This window comes from Acinonyx jubatus, chromosome D3 (genome assembly GCF_027475565.1).
Source record: "Acinonyx jubatus isolate Ajub_Pintada_27869175 chromosome D3, VMU_Ajub_asm_v1.0, whole genome shotgun sequence".
Lineage (NCBI taxonomy): Eukaryota > Metazoa > Chordata > Mammalia > Carnivora > Felidae > Acinonyx > Acinonyx jubatus.
Window position 1 is genome coordinate 17,382,737 of NC_069392.1, and position 15,993 is coordinate 17,398,729.

Genomic DNA, 15,993 nt, shown 5'->3' on the forward strand with positions numbered 1-15,993 from the left:
CCAGACTCCATCCCACAAGCTGCTCTGCTTTCAAAACACCCACCCTCCTCTCCGTCACTTGGTCTCCTGCTGCCCTGTTCAACTCCTCTCATTCTCCTCCTCTCGGTCCCAACCTCCTTGAGGACAGGGACCTGGCCTGCCTCAGTACTTGCCATGCCCTGGGGGCCGCGGCACCCAATCACAAGCAAGTGAATGAGTCCCTCTGTTCTATCTAGGGAACAGGAACTACAAACGAAGCTCTCTGCTTGGCTGGCAGGAAGAGGAGAGGCAGGAAGAGGCTGGCAGACACAGAAACCCCCTCACACACACTCACCCCGGGAGCGGAGGTGATGGAGAAGACGATCAGGCACTGACCCGTGCTACAAGCCAGGTGGACGTCAGAAACACTCTGCTAAGCGAAAGAAGCCAGACCTGAAAGGCCACATAGTGTACAATTTCATATGTACGAACTGCCACGAAGAGGCAAATGTGTAAGACAGAAAATAGATTAGTGGGGGAAAGGGGGGGGTGTTACTAACGGGAAGTAGGCTTCTTCTGGGGCAGGTTAACGTGTCCTGGGATTAAATAGCGGTGATGGTTGTACAACCTAGGGAGTATACTAAAACCACTGAATTTTATACCTTAAAAAGGGCAAATTTTATGACATGTGGATTATAGCTCAATAAAAAAAGATGATGATAGATAGATATTTTTTAAGTTATACCAGCTACTTGATTACAGTTGATGATGGTTAGTATGTCGAGATCCATATGCTTTGACGAACATGTTTCTTCCTCTGCAATAATACCGCAGTATTTTTTTTTCATAAATAAACCTGAAGTGTGGTCCTTTAAATTAAAAAAAAAAAATAAAGAAAGAAAGGACCAGAGTGGTTAAGGTGATCTCCTCTTCCTGCTTCCCCATCAGCTCCATAAGGTCAACGGTCTCACCCCCTGTGTGAACCACACCGTCCTTAGTTTGAACCCCGGATGTTACCACCCTCAGGGCAGCCAATCACAGCCACACGGCTACAAGCAAGGGAGGGAAGTCACCTTTCCCCGGATACTCTCCCGGCCGGCTCCGAGCCCCCAACCGAAAGCAGGACTGGCTGAGAAAACCAGGCCCGGGAGCCCCCAAGTGTAGACAGGCAGCACAAGAAGAAGATTGCAGACCGGCCCCAACCTTCACCTCCTCCCTCGTCCAGGCCCTCTGCCGCCTTCCCACCCCTAGAGGCACGGTGTCTGGTCCGCCGAGGTGAAGCTTGGATGGGAGTTGGATTTGCGCCAACGGTGTGCTCGCGGACGCAGCCTGTGCAAAGTCCTAAATACGCTTTTGCACTTGGCTGGTGTCTCGTGCCTTGGCCGTGGGCACTGGCGTGGGAAGAGAATGCCCTGGGCAGCCTGCTGGTGCCAGGAGGCCAAAGGCGAAGGTGTGGAAGCCTGAGCCTCCTCTGCAGCCTGGAAGCCCGGCCCAGCTGAGCCCAGCTCCTCCTGAACCGCAGATGGGCCGCGTGAGGGGCACGGACGTGCCGGGGCTAAGCCACGGTACCTCGGTGTGGCTGCCCACGGAGCTGACTAGTGCTTCCGGACACACGTGGCCACACATCCTGGCCTCCCGGAAGACAGGGGCCTCGGCTCCCAGGAGACGAAGCGCTGGGACTTGTCCCTGAACTCCAGTCCTGCCAGCCCCTAATACCCTGGGCCCACCAGTGTGGTGGGAGGAAGTTTCTCGGGCAGCGGTGACCCCCTGTGCACCTTGGCGACGTTGCACTGGGGTCTCCTCCCCTCCACCTGCAGGGAAGGAGTGGACGGAGGCCGAGAGGGGCTCTCGGGTCCTCTTCTCTTGAGGACTCTGGGTCGGGCAAGAACTGGGATGGAGGACCGATGATTCCCGCACAGGGGCCCAGGACCTGTGGGCTCCGCTGTGGGCCCTCTTGGGGACACTGCTCTCAGGAAGGCTCAAACCTCTCTCAAAGTCCAGAAGGCAAGAGGCGGCCACCAAGTATCTGCTGAACGTGTGCCAAACTGCTTGGGTTTAAATCCCAGCTCCTTCCCTTGCTACCATGTAACCTGAGCTCTCTGTGCCTCAGTGCTCCCATCTGTGAAATGGGGATCTCACGACAACAAGAAAACGGCATTTGTCCCACGGGATTGTTATGAAGATTAAATCAGACGGGTACTCGTAGAGCAGTCCGCACAATGCCTAGGTCATACTGAGGGCTCAGTCTTCGCTACTGTCGTTACTATTATTTTCAATGTTATGAAGGGAACCAATGGGTGGAGAGGGAAAGAGTAAGACAGGGGATATACTTAGTGAAGATGGTCATAAAACGCTGTGCCCGACATCTCATTTCAGCTGAGGCTTGGAAGGATAAGGAGCCAGACATGTGGAAGAGGTGGAGGAAAGGGCATCCCGGACTGAGGGAACAAGTGCAAAGATCCTGAGGTAGGACAGAGCTTGATGCTCCCGCAAAACTGAAAGGGGCTGTGGATGCAGCAAGTCCAGCTCCTTCCACCTCAGGGCCTTTGCACATGCGACGTCTTCATGGAACACTTCTCCCCCACCCCGTCCCTCCCCTCACGTGCAGCGCAGCCCCTTTTGCCAGCTTAATTGCTACTTATCCCACATTGGCCAGCTCAAAAGTCACTTCCTCCCAGAGCCTTCCTGGATTTCCCAGATGAGGTCAAAATTGGTTATTCCACCTGGATTCATTTCCTGAGACTGCTGTATCAAATTTCCACCAATATGGTGGCTTAAAACAACAGAAATTCACTTCCTCACAGTTCTAGAGGCCAGAAGTTCCAAAGTCAAGGTGTCAGTAGGCCCCTGATCCCTCTGGATGAGCTAGGAAAGAATCCTTCCTTGTGTCTCCCAGCTTCTGGTGGCTCCAAGTGCCCTTTGTCTTATGGCTGTATCACAACACCCTCACGTGGCTCTCTCCTCCTTCTCTCTTATGGGGCCACTTGTCATTGGACTTAGGGCCTGACTGGATAATCCAGGATAATCTCATCTCGAGATCCTTCCTTTGTTTTGTTTTGTTTTCTTAAATTTTTAAATGCTTTTCTAACGTTTGTTTATTTTTGAGAGAGACAGAGACAGAACGCAAGTGGGGGAGGGGCAGAGAGAGAGGGAAACACAAAATCCAAAGCAGGCTCCAGGCTCTGAGCTGTCAGTACAGAGCCCGACACGGGGTTCAAACTTAGGAACCGTGAGATCATGACCCGAGCCGAAGTCGGACGCTCAACTGACTGAGCCACCTTGGTGGCCCCAAATGTTTATTTATTTTTTTTGAGAAAGCGAGAGTGAGTGGCAAGCAGGCGAGGGGCAGAGAGAGACGGAGAGAGAGAACCCCAAGCAGGCTCCACCCTCTCAACACAGAGCCCGACACGGGGCTCAATCCCACGAACTGCAAGAACGTGACCTGAGCCAACGTGAAGAGTCGGACACTTAACTGACTGACTGAGCCACTCAGGCTCCCTGAGAGCCTTTATTTAATTACATCCGCAAAGACCCTTTTTTTCCAAATAAGGTCATGTCCACGGGTTCCAGAAGTTAGGACATGGACAGATCTGTTTGGAGACCGCCATTCACCCCACTCAACCTTTTCACGTCATCTCGGAACCTTCCCTCACTCCCTTAACCCTCAGTCCCTTAACCATAGTTGGAAATTCTGGAATTATTTGCAAAATCATTCGGCAATGCCAGTCTTCTTAGGAAGCTGCACGCAACAAGAAGGCGGACCCCACATTTGTGCTGCCCACCGCTGGTGGCCGCGGGCACCCGGTATGTGTCTGTCGAACCAACAGGCCGCTGAGCCCCAAGCTCCTAGAGGATGCCTCTCGTCAAGGACACAGGCCAGAAGCCAGAAGCAAGGCCTCCAGCCTGCAATGTGCTCAAGCCTTTACAGGCTCATAAATCCCATGGCCTGCGGCACGATTAGGACTGAGTCAAAATGCAAGAAATTTAATTTCCCAGGGCTCAGCCTTGTAAACTCACCCCCCCCCCACCCCCGAGCCAATAGCCGTAAATGTTTGATAAAACACCACGCAGCTTCTGTTTCCCAGAAACGGTCCGTGGACCCAGGGAAGACACTACATCCAGCCTGCACTAGATGTGATGTGGGCATTGTTAATTAACGTTTGGTGGAGCCCTTCCTAATGGCCTGGGCTCTCTGTAGCCGTAAAAATAACAGCGACACTCACCCAGCCAGTCTGCTGATGTGTCTAGTCCAGAGAGGAAAAGAAAACGGAGAATCTCAGGAGCAACTTCAGACACGTTACAGGATAAGGGAACGGGGCCGTGGATGGGTACGGTGCTTTGGGCTTTTCAACACACAGCCATGTGCTTGGTCTCACTTGATCCTTGCATTGGGTCCGTGAGAAACGCAAAGCGAGAACTGCTCGCTCTGTTTAATGGAAGAGAAAACTGAGGCCCAGAAAGGAAACTTGCCAAGTCACACAGCTCACAAAAGCCCCAGGGAGCTGAACCTGGGGGTCAGGACCCCTGACCCGCTCACATACCGTCAGCGGTGATGGTGGGAAGGACAGGATGCATCTACACAGCAGCAGGAAGGAGGCGAGTCAGGTTTGAGGAGGACCTTCCTGACCAAGAGCATTCTACAGCATGTAACCACAGCAATGGCCTTCTGAAGGACATCTGGATCCAGCCAAGCCTGAAGCCAGAGCCCTGGATTTTTCAACCCATTGAGCCGGCATATTACCTTGCTTCAGCCAACATGAACTGAGTTTCTAAGGCTTCCAATCAAAGGAATCCTGATTCACACACTCTCGATCCTATCCCCAAGATGAAGCCAGGGAATCAGGAGGTAAACTCCCTCTCGCACTTAAGACACGTTGGCAAGGGTGTTACTGGCATCAACAAATTCTAGAATGTCCGAGCCGGAAGAGTCACCTCACTATCCAGAGGAAGAAACAGAGGCCAAGAGAGTGGACTTGACTTTCTCGAAGCCATGCAATGCAGGAACCAAAGCAGGACTCATATCCACTTCCACATTCCTTCTTTGCACGCAGGCATCGAAGGCAGTGAAGGCATCCAGCCATGTAAGATCACCCGAGGAGCACAAAGCAGCATCTCCCAAACACAAATGACCAAATCAATCAAATCACCAGATCAGAAAAGACCTCCCACTCCCTGTCACACTGCCACCGTCAGGGGGACCCAGCCCCCATCGTCTTTCTGTCTCCAAGATGCATAAACCCAGGGAAGGAGTTCCAGCGAGGCCGATTGGTGGAGGGATACAGCTAGAGAAACGGTGGATTATCACTGGGTCGCTACAGGTGGGGAAACTGAGGCTAGGAACAGGACCATGACTGGCCTTTCCACTTTCACAGAAAGATCTGCCCACAGCAGGCCACGGGCAAGGCAGACACATCTTTGGGAACCACACTCCAGTAAGAGCCCGGGGTCAGATGGTGCTGCCTCCCCGAATTCGCCTGAACTGATGTGGGCCAGCTGGAAGCACAAGGACGGCCAGCTGAGCAGGACACAGGCCCTAGACCAAGCCCCCCTGCCTTTAAGAATCTAAAGAACACAGGGGCGCCTGGGTGGCGCAGTCGGTTAAGCGTCCGACTTCAGCCAGGTCACGATCTCGCGGTCCGTGAGTTCGAGCCCCGCGTCGGGCTCTGGGCTGATGGCTCAGAGCCTGGAGCCTGTTTCTGATTCTGTGTCTCCCTCTCTCTCTGCCCCTCCCCCGTTCATGCTCTGTCTCTCTCTGTCCCAAAAATAAATAAAAACTTTGAAAAGAAAATTTTTAAAAAAGAATCTAAAGAACACAGCAAACTCTAGTCACTCTTCCCCTGGAGTGAGAAGAGAGAACCTCATATTTTGCCCTTAAGAAATGGGTGTTGACATCTCTTTACATTATTAGAGAAAATGCCCGGCCAAGAAATAAACCACCGCTTTATTTACAGTATTATTTCCCAGAACTCCGAGAAATGCTGTGCTTTTCTGCATAGACTTCAGACCGAAGCATAATTCATCACAATACATCGAACTTCACAGAACATAAAACTCTCCCTCCCTTGTAAAAACATACAAGGATTTGCTCCCTCTTCATATAAATTCCTTAAGAACATCCCAGCTGCACACATCATCTCGAAAGGATTTCCCTTACTGGAAAGAGCCAACTCCACCAGTGGCGATCTCTGCAGTGGCCGAGGGAACAATGAAAATGAGAACGATAGAAGTTGTAGCAAAGCATTCTGTGGGGAAGAAACCCATCCCAGATCAGCCTAGAGCAGCGAAATAAGTCACCTCCGTGCTGAAGTCCAGTCTTGGCGAGGCGGGTAATAGAAATAGAAGCGAGATTACAAACATCCTAAGGGCGAGGACCGTGTCTAACTTTGGTCGCCAATGTACCCTAGCACATAGTGGGTGCTCGGTAAATTCAAGTTGAAGGGGGGGGTGGGGAGATTAGGAGGGGAGGAAGAAGGAGCCTGCAGAGCCTATAAATGTATCAGTTCTCTCCCCCTACAACAATGCCATGTAACCGGCTATCTTAAACCTCAAGCACTTCAAACTACTACTTCGTGACCCTGAACAAGTCTGCGGTTGGCCGGCCGTTCTTCAAGCCTCAGCCAAGCTCACACACTTGTCTGGCAGTCAGCACGTGTTGGCTGATGGCCTCCGTTGGGACAACTGGGCTCTCTCCCGTGCGTCTGTCACATGCATGCATCTCTCATGTTCTAGTCTGGACGCGTTTTCCGGCCAGCTCAGGCACATTCTCTAGGCGCCTGCGGGAGTCCAAGGGAGCAAGTGGAAATATGCAAGCACTGTTTTCAGCCTCTGCTTGCCTTACGTTTGCTAGTATCCCGCGGGTCAGAGAAGGTCACGTGGTCAAGCCCCGAGCCAGAACAGGAGGAGATGAGGAGCTCTAGAACCAGCATGGATACGGGGAGGACATTAAGGGGACAATCCGAGCCGTACCCATTATCGCCATAATGATTCCCGATTCCCAAAAGCCCTCACCCTCAAACCGCACCCCACAGTCTGGGATCTTACACCCATGGGAACAACAACAAAAAAAAGAACAGAAAACAAGATTCTACTGACCCCACTCTCCATATGGGAAAATAAGGCTCCAAAGTCAGGCCTTCCAATCAGTCATATTTATTTAAAATAGCCGTTGCAAATCTTAATACCTACAGGGACAGGCAGGATAATTACTGAGCCAGACCCAGCAGGGAACGGAGTGAACTGGGACCACTCTCCCTGCGTCCTCAAGGCCGGCAGGTATGCAGCCAAGGCCTCACAAGAATGGGGGCCCAGGGCCGCCAGCTCACCTAATTATTTCTTTTTTTTTTTTAATTTTTTTTTAAACGTTTATTTATTTTTGAGACAGACAGAGACAGAGCATGAACAGGGGAGGAGCAGAGAGAGAGGAAGACACAGAATCCGAAACAGGCTCCAGGCTCCAAGCTGTCAGCACAGAGCCCGACACGGGGCTCGAACTCACGGACCGTGAGATCATGACCTGAGCCGAAGTCGGACGATTAACCGACCAAGCCACCCAGGCGCCCCTCACCTAATTATTTCAAGAGAAGCTGGAAATAGGCATTTGTAAGCGAAATCACGTTTCCAAGTTAGCCACTATTTTTCTGTTTGATTGCAGACACATTGTGGGCACCCTCCCCCGGCGCCCCACCCAACAGCCATGAGGCACCCCCGACGGTCAGGCCTGGGGGTGCGGGTTCTGCCTCCAAACACTGCGATGTAAGGACCGTGGGCCCCAAGCTTATTGATTTTGCTTCACCATGGGTGAGAGTCAGACATTTTCGGAGGAAATGGAGGCAGGAACTGGGTCTGCCTTGCTGACCACTCGGTGCCCCAGCCCAGAAAGGTCCTTGGAATGTGATACTGGTTAGAAGGAAGGATGAGGAGAAGGCAGGAAGGGAGGGGAGAGAAAGGAACATTTCTAGAACGTCTGCCACGCATCACGCAAGCATTCTACATGCATGTTGTGGACAGAATGATGTCCCCCCCCACCCCCAAATTCACATCTTGAAGCCTTAACCCCAAAGTGACTGTGTTTGGAAATGGGGCCTTTAAGGAAGTAATTAAGGTTAAATGAGGTCATAGGGTGAGGGCCTTAACCCAATAGGGCTGGTGTCCTTATACAGGAGGAAGAACCACCCAAGATAATGCCTTCTCTCTCCCTCCCTCTCTCTTCCTCTTTCTTTCTCGTTCTTCCCCCTCCCCTCCCCTCTCTCCCTCTCCATCTCTCCCCTTCTCCTTCCTTCTCTCCCTCCCTCCCTCTCCCTCTCTACCCCCTTCCCCCCTCTCTCTCCTTCTCCCTCTCTCTCCCCTCTCTCTCTCCATCTCTCTCTCCCCCCTCCCCCTCCCACACAAATGCAGAGGAAAGAGCGAGAAGATGCCATAGGCAAACGAAGGAGAGAGGCCTCACCAGAAACCAACCCTGTTGACATCTTGGACTTCTAGACTCCAGAACTGTGAGAGATCCATTTCTGTGGTTTAAGCCGCTCAGTCTCTGGTATTTTGTTATGGCCGCCCAGCTGACTAATACAATGCACAGTCTCATTCCATTTAAATTATAGTACAAAGACATGACATAAATCCCCACCCAAGAGAAAGGTAAACACCTGACCTTTGTGTAGTATTTTATTTACGAGGCCCTGGGGCGGCGGGGTGGGGGGGGAGGTGGAGCGGGGGGGGGGGGGGTGGGGGTGGGGGGACAAATGATTGCCTTCATTTTTCAGGTGAGAAGACTGGGGCTCAGAGAGGCTGAGGCACTTGCCCAAGGTCACACAGTGAGAACACCAAGTCAGTCGCTCTTTCCCATACATCCCGGCATCTGGTCTGACCTGGACAATATTGGTGCTCAGCCCAAACCCACTCAGATCTCTTCATGCCTTTTCTGTGTGCCCCAGCAACTACCCCAGCCTCTGCATGCATTCACCTCCACCAGCCAGTCCTGTGACCCTTCGTGGAGCTCCTGGGCTGCTGAAGGCCTCTGCTGGCACTTGCAGGGGGGCCAGGAACGCCTGAGCTTCCTTCCCGGGCAGGCCTTAGCTGATGACCATCAGGTGCCTGTGTGTGAAAGCTCTGCTCCCTCCCCAGGCTAACTCAGCTCAGGGACTCACTCTCCAGGGCACCCCTGAGGATCCGGGCTGAGGATACCCTCCATAGGACTTTGCCCCGAAACCATACCTTGTTTGGCTTCTTCCCTTTCCCTGCCCTGCCTCCCTGACCCCCTTACTCATCTCCCCTGGGACACATAAGTCTTTCTTATGTGACCTAAGAAGACCTAAGAAGGTCTTCTCCTGGGAAACCCAACCCAAGCCCGGGTCCCCTTAAAGATGTATGCCCTACAGCAGCTAGGCTGGTTTTCTGCCCTGGCTCCTGATACAGTGGGAACCAGGCAGAGCCCAGGGCCTGATGGAGAATCACACCTCCAGGGACACCCTGAAGGAAGCAGATGGGCAGCTCTGGAGACAGCTGTCAGAGGGGCTGGGAATGGGCACTCCGTGACAGCAGGAGAGAGGGGAAGAGAATGAGGCCCTCTGGCTTTCTTTGACCTGTCCTGTTTTCTTGTTACACGATTTCTACACAGGCAGAAGACCAAAGAAAAATTTTTCAATACACATTTTTTTTTTAAAGATCACCCAAAGATAAAATAAGCAGTCAACATATTGGGGTAGCTCCAGCCAGACTGTGCCTGCGTTTAAACAAAAATAGGGCCACTCCATATTTAGAAAAAGCGCTGTGTAGAAAGGGAGCCAGGCTACCAGGCTGTGGACCTCGCTCCTCACTCACAGCTTCGGGACCTGAGGCAAACAACCTCGCCTCTCTGTGCCTCCGTTCCCTCATCTGCGAAGTGGAGAGGCTGATGTCTACCTTCGAAGGCCTTGGAGGGTGGTCTCGAGGATGAAATGAGCTAATGCATCTAGGGCACTTAAGACAGTCCCTCACATACACACAGTCCTGTGACAACATTTGCCGTCCTCACCAGCAGAACTGTTCTAACTGGAGGCCCTGAACCAGCAGCCTCTGGCAAGATCCAGCCTGCAGAAGTGTGTTTTCGTTCAACCCGAATAACGGGTTTGGGATCTGTTCGGTGTCGGGCGCGCGCAGGTGCCCTCTCAGAGTTGACCGGGTCGGAGGCAAGGGAATCGAAAGCGTGTACTCCAACCCCTTCTTACCTCTTGGTCTTCGGTGAAGAGCTGCCCAGAGGGGTAGGGAGCTTGAATTCCCAGCAAAATGGATCCTGGCGGGCTGAGGGCAAAGCGCCAGCAACAGAGATGCAGTTGCTAACTGTGGGGGAGACAGTGCCCAAGAAAACAGGAAAGAGGTCCACGCATGCGAGCAGGGCACTGATGGCGTTTGCCACAGAATGTGGAAGTACGCGGAGGTCCTGATCGGTCGGCAGCGACTGCCAGGAGCAGGATGTTGGCATCTGACACCAAAGGACCAGGAATACCAAAGAATGTACCCTGGCTGGCTCCGTCCCACGTAATGAAAACTCGCCCCACCCCCAATGTCCAATTTGCACCCCTAGAGATGAACGCTTATCTACGTCTCGTCCCTCATCTGACAGAGGAGGAAACTGAGGCCCAGAGAGGGAAAGTGACTTGCCCAAGGCAACACAGCAAAAAGACCACACAGCCGGGGGCTAGAATGCTGGTCTCTGCTCAGCTGCCCTTGAATCTTAATTCCCCCCCAAACCTGAAAGAGAACATTCTAGGCCCCAAGCGCAAAAATCCCTCTTGGAGTTCTAGAAGGGGGAGCCCATCCCCCGTCGTCTCTGGGTGGAGTGGGGAGAGATCAAACTTCAAGACGGTAGAGGCTAGTGGCAAAAGCAGATGTGCAAACAAAGACAAGGAAGGCAGGGTTTTCACCAGACAAATTCGTGCCCTGCTCGGTTTAGACATTAAAATGAACTAACTTAATTTCATGCCATATGCAAATCCTTACCAGCTGTCAGCTCTGTAATCACAGGAGACTTAATGTAATAACTAAACAAGAACAAAAACGCAGCAAATACAGGCTCTGGGCAAGTCCATTGACAGCGGGTTTTATGTTTCTGGGAACTCAGCAAGTGCAGAGCACTTATGGCGGACATCTGGAAGCAGCTACGTGCCCAAACGCCTGCCATCTCCTTAACAAAAATGCTGGCAGCGATAATAAATAATGGTTAAGGACTGAGCTGGCCGCTGCACGCCCTGAGCCCCCGTGTACCGTGAATGTCTCTCTCCAGACCCCACAGCTTCTCTGCAATCGTCAGGGCTCAGTTCGGCCTGGCTGCCATCTGCACTGAGCCCAGAAGTAGCCAAAAGACATCGCGGGCTCGTTCGGTCTGGGTCCCCTGACTTGGAACCAAAGAAGTGGGAAGACGGCTGCTGTCACAGGGGAGGAGGGGCGGTCTTCCAACCTGAGGGCCCCGTGTTACTCTGACTGCCTGAACGAACAATCATAATGATTTAAGATCATTCATTCATTCATTCATTCAACAACCAGGTAGTGAGCACCTATTATGTGTCAGGCACTGGGCTGGAAATGGATTAGCAAACAAAATACAGAAAAATCCCTGGCTTTGTGAAGTCTACTTTCTGGTGGGACACATTTTTAAGATACAGCTGGGACGTGTGTTAGGAAAAAGACACTTTGCGCCCTACGACGTCACCAACATTATTGCCTTAGGACGGTGGTCTAGGTTCCAAAGTTGATTTAAAGAAAAGCATTAAGGAAATAATAAAACAGGTGATTCAGAGGTGGGCTAAAGGCACGAAGGGGCTTCTCGTGCACAACGCTTATATGGGTGTTATTGGTATTGTCAGTCCCGTTTGACAGCTAGGGAAACTGAGGCTCAGAGAGGTGGAGTCATTTGCCTGAGGTCACATGGGAAGTGACGGAGTCCAGATTTGAACCCAGGTCCATCTTCAGAGTCAGTGTTTTAACCACTACCCTGAGCCAAAGAGATACATCAGGTGGCCCATTCTGACACTTGGCTCCCTGCCACCAGCTACCAAAATCACTTTGCACATGGCTTACATCCCCTCTACAAAAATCCCACCAAGAGGTTGTGCAATTTCCCCTTGCTTACGTTTCAGGTTAAGGAGGATTTGGGGCAGCCTATTTCATATCCTTCCTTCATTTGGGAGCCAGGACCGCCTCCCATTCGCACACAGCCTAACTCGGGGGACTGTGGAAACAACCCACTACGGGGAATCCCCCCCCCCCACCGCCGCCGAGAACCCACAGCTACTTCCGCAGCCCCGACAGGGCTGGTCCCGCGTGTCTGTGACCAGCAGGGAAACCTGCCAGCTCTCCGGCCAGGAAAGCAACTCGGAACACCTTCATTTCCAGATAATCAATAACATCTCCCGTGTTATTGCATGCCAAGAGCTCACTCACTCCTCTAACAACCTGCTTGACAACCAGATCATTCCCATTTCACAGATGAGACAACAAAGCCAGGAAGCCCAAGGTCACACAGTGGCAGGGCTGGGTTTTCAACCCCAGACAGTCTGGCTCCAGACCCTGAGCTCTAAACCAGGGGTCGGAAAACTTGTTCTAGGAAGGGCCCCCTAGTAAATATTTTAGACTTTGTGGGCCTTTCAGTCTCTGCTGCGACCACTCTCCTCAGCCATAGATGATACATAAACCAGTGAACATGGCCATGTTCCAATAAAACTTTACAAAAACAGGCAGGGGGCCAAAAACTGGGCCCCCAAGCCATAACTTGCCAACCTCTACTTTATTTTTTTAAGTTTATTTATTTTGCGTGCAAGCAGGGTAAGGGCCCAGAGAGAGAGAGAGAGAAAGAGAATCCCAAGCAGGCTCCACACTGTCAGCACAGAGCCCGATGCAGGGCTCAAACTCACGAACCGTGAGCTCACGACCTGAGCCGAAATCAAGAGTCAAACGCTCAACCGACTGAGCCACCAGGCGCCCCACCAACACCTACTTTAAATCACTGCACAGCACTGCCTTTTATCATTTCCAAAGCACATACCCTGAGCCACCCACTGGGGATTTGTGTCACAGAGAAAACATACAAACAAGAAGTTGGTCTCGGGCACCTGGGTGGCTCCGTCAGTTAAGCGTCTGACTCCTGATTTCAGCTCAGGTCAGGATCTCACGGTTTGTGGGTTCAAGCCCCGCATCGGGCTCTGTGCTGACAGTGCAGAGCCTGCTTGGGATCCTCTCTCTCTCTCTTCCTCTCTCTGCCCCTCCCCCATACACACACACTCTCTCCCAAAATAAATAAATAAGCTTTTTAAAAAAAAAAAGTTGGTCTCGAAATCAGGAGGCCAATCCTGTGGGGGCACCAAGGAGATCATGTAACCTCCCGGTCCTGTTTCCTCTACCGTGAAATGAAAGCAACACCTGCATGGAACACACAGAGACAGAAAACGCACACGTGTGCATACACACACCACGGGATCATCAGAACAGTCCAGCGAGACAATGCACGCATTCTAAGCTCACCCCTGTCCAAATGCAATTATTGTTATTCTGTAACTGGGGCCTCCGGCTACTCCTCCAGGAGACGCGGAAAATGCTGGGCATCGTTGTGAAGAGGCTGTCTACCACTTCTGAGGGCACCTCTGCGCCTTCCCGTCACACTGGAAGCTCATTTGCCCTCCGTCCCTGTTGTGATGGAGCCTCTTAACTCCCTCCCGGGTGACAGCCGTAAGGGCCAATGTGAGATTTAACACCCCATTCCCCGAGTAATTGGATCCAGCCATACAAAGTGAAATGTTGGACAATTAACTTCTCTGCAGCTCCCTGAGGTGATGTGGCAACAGTGTGAGTGACCCTGTCCATAAACCACTCTTTTGTTCTCTCCTGGAACCCTGAAGCCACTCATTTGTTCTCTGTCGCTGCCCCGTGTTCCATTGGAAGAGGTCCGGGATGGGGTGAGGCGAGGTCAACACCCCAAGAAAGACACTTAGCACTGTGGAAGGGGGGGGGGGAGCCACAGGGAAGACCTTTACAAATGGAAGCAGTAAGGTTCAGTAAAATCTAATCAGCCCTGAAACAAGGTGAGCTCTTTGTACTTACTAGAATGTTCCATTCATGCCGGAACGATTTGGGGGTTCGTGTTGCACCGGGGGGGCTGCGGGCAAGGGCTGCCCTGCGAGTCCACAAGCTGCCAGGGAGACAGTGGACAAATAATTTGATACAAGAGGGACTGACACCTAGGGAGAGGGCAGGGAGCCCTGACCACACAAGGGACTAGGGTTTGAGCAAGCTCCCCAAGAAAGGAGCTGAAATGCTCTGAGGGGAGCAGGACTTTGCTATGGGAAGCAGGGACGTGGGAAAGAACATTCCAGGTGAAAAGACTGTGTAGCAGCCCTCTAGCCGAATGGCCCTTGGTGTGCGTGAAGTCCCTGAACCCTCTCACGGATGTTACTGCTACTTGACATCATCCTGCACAAAAGATCTTTCCTGAAGGATCTTTCTGCTCCTCCCTGATTGGCTATTCAGGGAGAGACTCTGACAGGGAGGAGGGGTGTGGGGCACGGAGTTCTCCTACAGAATCATACGACGGCCCCGGAAATCAGGAAATGAACACCAGTATCCTCGTCACTTAATCCTCAGACCTCATTTAGGTGTTACCGGTTATCCCAATAAAGCCCTTTATAATAAAAGGACACGATTCACAATCAGAACACCTTGAGGTGTCACATTTTCCTCTGTGTCTTCCAGTCTGTAACAGTTCCTCCTCGATCGGTCTTTCTTTGGCTCTTATGATCGGGACACTTTTGACAGGTACCGGCACGGCAGTTTGTAGAATTTCGTTCCGTGTGGATCTGTCCAGGTCGCCTGTCCGATTAGGCTGTCCCCTGCACACCCGCCCCTGCAGACCAGCGGCCCCCCGGTGAGCTGCATGCTTACCACAAGTAAGCCTGTTGACTTGCCATTGTATTTTAGGTAAACAGCACGTGGTAGGATAAAATACAAGGGGAAAAGGAAGTTGTGTCCGTGAAAAGTTAAGTGTTTTTAGAAAGCCCTGAGAAAATCAACTTCCTAAATAGAAACTGCTAATTAGCTAGAGAGGTAGGTGACTGTAAAAGATCGCAGCGGCCGGGGGTTGGGGGGGGGGGGCTACTATTAAAATCTGGAAGGGTCTGTATTCTCCTCTGCAAGTGGCTCTAAAGTCTCATTACATTTGGAGCGCCTGGGTGGCTCAGTCGATTAAGTGTTCAACTCTTGGTTTCAGCTCAGGTCATGATCTCATGGTTCATGGTTTGGAGCCCCGCATCGGGCATTGCTCTGACAGCTCAGAGCCTACTTGGGATTCTCTCTTCTTCCCTCTCTGCCTCTCCCCTGCTCTCTCTCTCTCTCTCAAAATAAATAAATAAACTTTAAAAATAAAATAAAATAAAACAGGGGTGTCTGGATGGCTCATTCAGTTAAGCATCTGACTTTGGCTCAGGTCATGATCTCCAGGTTCATGGGTTCAAACCCCACATCGGGCTCTGTGCTGACAGCTCGGAGCCTGGAGCTGCTTTGGATTCTGTGCCTCCCTCTCTCTCTGTACCTCCCCATTCACACTATGTCACTTTCTCTCTCTCAAAAATAAATAACATTTTTTAAAAATTTAAAAATAAAAAAATTAAAATAAAATAATAATAAATTCTTATTACATTTAAGTAAGCCAAAAGAGACAATCATCTGACTTGTAAAGGAAAGACAACAGGAGGCTTTAATCACTCAACCTATCATCGATTAATTAACCCCATATTAACTAATTACCTAGGTTACTGAATTGACCTAATATTAACTAACCCCATATTAATATAGGAAAATTAATGTCCAGAATATAAATTAGTATACAGGACACTTGTGTGGGTAAGTGAAAATAAAAGATAAAATGTTCTAGGATATAAAATTTTCTGGTTTTCTGCTTTAACCAACGTTTTCAATTAATCTCGCCAGATACTAGCCAATGGGAAAATAATATCACGCTCCATATCACATGTCATCAGAGAAATGCAAATTACAACAACAGGACACCGTTAGGGGTGC

General features: G+C 51.2%; 2 long non-coding RNA genes across 3 annotated transcripts in view; both read right to left on the reverse strand.

Annotated features, from left to right (window-relative positions):
* LOC113595099 (uncharacterized) overlaps positions 1–15,993 on the reverse strand; it is a 46,792-nt gene that overhangs the window by 19,699 nt on the left and 11,100 nt on the right. The window lies entirely within an intron of this gene.
* On the reverse strand, positions 295–1,946 carry LOC128312494 (uncharacterized). The gene is made up of 3 exons (XR_008291858.1): positions 1,032–1,946; positions 704–827; positions 295–411 (listed from the first exon to the last, which is right to left on the reverse strand). It is a non-coding gene; the product is annotated as an uncharacterized LOC128312494 (long non-coding RNA).